We start from the raw sequence: 4,421 nt of genomic DNA on the forward strand, positions 1-4,421 counted from the left end.
AATCAGAGCCGACGCAACACACAACACTTGCCAGATCAAATAATTTCATGGTGATGTTGTTTAGAGCGAGTGTTTTTCAGTGGAATAAAAGAGTCATCTGGAGCGAAATTTTGGGATGCCTGCACACTGTACTATTTTAGGATGACATAGTAGATAAGTCATAATACAAGTAGAAGTGGCAACTGACAAGAAAACATACTTAAGTACTTAAATGCATAAATAATGTCAATGACTCACCAATTAAAGTACCGATCAAGCTGTTTTAAGGGTGCTCTAGTATTCTTGTGTATACCACAGCTAGATGACTCCATGCTTGAAGTGATTCTTCATTCTTGATGTACTCATCCCACAAAGTATTGGAACCATAATCTGTTTCAACATATGCTAAACCCCGATTAAACAGTCTGTGGGAAAAACAGTGGGTTTAGTTGCTGATGAAAGAATGAAACAATCAATCCCTAGAAAAAGAAACATTAGATAGTTCCAGGAACACTAAATGAATGATGGCTTGTACGGTCAAATAGTGAAAGCTACATTTGCAACGAAGGAGGATTGTATTTTTCTTGAAAGATCTAGACTTCAGTATTTTGTATAGCACAAACATGTGATCTCCAAATTGGCCACGTAGTTAATGCGCTAAATGACTAATATTGGCTATATGAAAATACTTATACTCCCTCTATCCAGGTTTATAGGGCATGAGCGGATATTTTAAGAACTCGACAATTTGACTAACGAAACATATGTATATACCAGCAAAAGCATATCACTGGATTTGTATTCGAATGAAGTTTCTAGACATACTTTCGGTGGCATATAGCATGTTGAGGACCTAAAAGCCTGTGCAAGCCCTACAAACCCAGATGAAGGGAGTATAGATTATAGCTGCTACAAAAGGAAAAAGGTCAAACAGATTATGTACTTCATGGAGGGAGATTAGTCATTACAACTAACAGACATGCACGGAGTCTAAGAACACACTGCCTAAGCCAAAATTTGAATATATGCAACATCTCCATGGCCTACACTATCACAACGAATGCGAAAATACAGTGCTATATTATAAAGCATTTCATCAAGCATTCATGTTCAGGTACTAAGTATTGTAAAATCACTTCTCATCATGTATTCCTGTATATATATACAACCTAAAATGCATTAGTTAACAAAAGTCAAGACATAAAAAGAAGTTAAAAACTTCATCAGAATAGTTTGGGTATTCAATTGCTACCTTCTGATGACATCTGGGTCATTGTATGTTGAGATCGCAAACTGACAATAATTACACCATATGTCCACTGAATAAGTAACTGCAAGAACTGCCCATTCATACACCTCAAAAACTTTATTGACACCATCTAGACGGCCTTCATGATCTGCATATTTCTTCCAATAGCCAAAGCACAGAGGGAACTCCGCACGGAATGCATCATACACTTTCCGTATTTTTAATATCTCGCTCTGACCAGGAATACACAAAAATCTGCCATTAGCATAAATTTGTTTATCATTAAAAATCCATTTTATTTTATTAACCAAACAAAACAAATTTATATCTAGTGTTGTCCATTAAAACACGAATAAGGACAGATTGACAAGACTACAGTAGGACAATGATGAAACTACTACAGGGAACAAGGCCCATGAAGTCAAAAAGAAAATATACTGGGATCCTACAAGACAGAGAAATGTAGAAAGAAAATGTGCTAAACAAAAACAAGGGAGCGAGTGACCATCCATGCATAACAAAGATTGGCATAACTTTGTGGTCCACAAGATACAGATCGATTGCATATGACCACTGGAATATGTAACACATGTGGGCACAAAAAGAGGATAAGCTGCTGAAAATTATGACACATCCATACAACAAGTTGCAAAAAGGAGAACAATGCACTGTATGGTAAGGCAACAATTTCAATTTCACCTCAGCAATCCTCTCCGTCTCTTCAATAAGTGCGGTCCAAGCATCAACGTCTAAGCAATCCAAGGTGAGAACATCCCATAACCTAGCCTCTTCCACTGAAAGCAACAACCTATTAGCAACAAAGTAGCAGGCAGGCAACGAAACCAGATAGAGAAGGCTTCTGCCTCAGCAACATTACCATCCTCATACAACTGCTAGGGGACCATGGGATCGGCCATCTCGACGGCGCCGACGCCGTCCTCCGTGGCCCCCGCGGCCTGGTAGCCCGCTGCCTCGCCGAAGGTCCCGTACGCGGATCCGCTGGCTGTCTGCGCCCTGTCGTAAGGGGCGCCCCCCGGGAGATGCGGGGGTGGTGGTGGGAGAACCTCGGCCGGGTCGTTGCCCAGACCCGCCTCCACGGTGTCCAAGGGCGACGATGGGGGAGCCTGGACGGGTCGCTGCCCAGACCTGCCCCCACGTCAGCTTCTGCGTGGCCGTCGGGGTTCTCCATCCCCGCGCGCCCACGAGCAATGGTTCGGGCTGGTGTGGTGGAGGCCGGAGTGGGCGGCGGCATTGACCCGCCGGTCCTCGGCGTCCAGCAAGGCCCAGTACGCCGTCCCGGCATGGCGGCGGAGCGGCAGGGGAGGAGGCGCGTGGTGGCTCGGGAAACGGCCGGGGAAGAATACCGGCCGCGCGGGCGCGCGAGGTGGTTGCGCCGGCGCCGGTGTCGTAGGCATCGAGGAGGAGGTCGCTGCCCAGACCTGCCCTCACGTCAGCTTCTGCGTGGCCGTCGGGGTTCTCCATACCCGCGCGCCCACGAGCAATGGTTCGGGCTGGTGTGGTGGAGGCCAGAGTGGGCGGCGGGGTTGCGGCGGCGCCGGTGTCGTAGGCATCGAGGAGGAGAGCCCGTGCTGCTGTATTTCTTTTTAAAGAACTGCTTCCTCCGTGACCGTGAGTCATCCTAGCCCACGAACGAAACGTGAAGTCCGGATCGGACACATATTTTTCGCGGAAAGGGCCAGGCGGGACGAAGGCCCAGCCGTTCAATGCACGAAGAAACACACGTGGCTATCAACAGAAGGACGTGCGGACCCCAAATTAGTACCACCTTGTTTATATTACGATTTCGGCTTTACAAATCGTAAAATCGTATTATGACATGAGAAGAAAGCGTATTGTGACGGTGAACCCACAGAGTCAATCCGTGCTTTATTATTAGGGATAGATTATTATTATTATTATCAGGGAAAGATTACTAGTAAATGTGTTAGGCGTACATGCAATTTGTGTGCCTGTTGCACGGGATCCAATACGCTCTGTGAGAAAAAAGATGACACGACTTTGGCTATAGCTGATCTGGCGGCATCATACAATAGCGATCATTCGCTATTGTAGTACTATGATGACAACTCCTATAAACCTTGCACTTGGCTCTTCGCCACTTCGGGAGGTTCAACAGTTCGTACCCCTATGAACCTTGCACTTAGGTCTTCGCCTCTTCGAAAGGTCCAACAATGATGATAGTACAATACAATATGCTTCTAGCAATCTGACACCAAATGAACTTCTGTATGTCCACTGTAAGGTTGAGGGCGAGGGAGAGGGTGCTGTAGTCAAAACCCTCTCCTGGTCCTGCGAGCGAGAGGGCGTAGGCGTACATAGTAAGCAAGCTTTTCCTCGTCCTGTGAGCCACCACGCGTGGGCAAGCGAGAGGGCGTAGTAAGCAAACTTCTCGTTCTGCGAATTGATAGGACATATCAAAGTAGTACTAGTCTATGCCGCGTCCTTTCCAGTTTATATGGCTTAATTTGAAACGAGAAAAATACACTGCGCCAAAGTATGTAATAATACGCTCATTACAGTCACTATATAGTTTTGCGGTGATTATACGGTCACTAGCTCGCCGTAGAGCACCGTATTGCACCCTGCTGACTGGGCCACATAGTCGATGTGGTATTTGTTGACTGGTTAAATTGACACCTGGTTTCTGGGTCCCACCTGTCAGTTGGCAGAGCAAAGAGATCAGTTAAACAAAACTCTAAACAAACGCGACAGGAGTCCAACCCTTGCGTGCGAACCACCCTGGCTGCGTATGCGAGTGCATGCACGTGTACTCCCTCGGTCCGTGAAAAACTGTACATCTAGCATTAGAAATTTTTCCAACAAAGAGTGTACATCTACACTTCCAATGCACTTAGAATTTAATCTAATCAGCATTTATTGACTAATGCACCAACTTGTGCTCTAGCTATAGGCTGCATGTCTATCCTTAATGACAGCATGCAACAACCTTCATTTATTCTTCTTCTCTGGTCACATGCACACATAAGTCTGCTACTTTTGGGCGTTAATTATGCCATGAAGTTCCGGTTCCTCTTGGCCAATGTGTAAATCTCTATATGTATAGTCTCTCACGGATGGAGGGAGTAGGTTGGGCACTTGAGCGTGAGCGTGTATGTTGAATCGTGTGATGTGTGCCGCATGGATGCGTGAGTGTTACATGCGTGCATGTGTA

General features: G+C 45.8%; 1 pseudogene; it reads right to left on the reverse strand.

The window, feature by feature from the left end:
* Positions 1 to 8: 8 nt before the first annotated feature.
* Positions 9 to 2,866, reverse strand: LOC123176587 (pre-mRNA-processing factor 39-like; annotated as a pseudogene).
* Between the last annotated feature and the right edge of the window lie 1,555 nt (positions 2,867 to 4,421).

Source organism: Triticum aestivum, unplaced genomic scaffold (genome assembly GCF_018294505.1).
Source record: "Triticum aestivum cultivar Chinese Spring unplaced genomic scaffold, IWGSC CS RefSeq v2.1 scaffold174824, whole genome shotgun sequence".
Lineage (NCBI taxonomy): Eukaryota > Viridiplantae > Streptophyta > Magnoliopsida > Poales > Poaceae > Triticum > Triticum aestivum.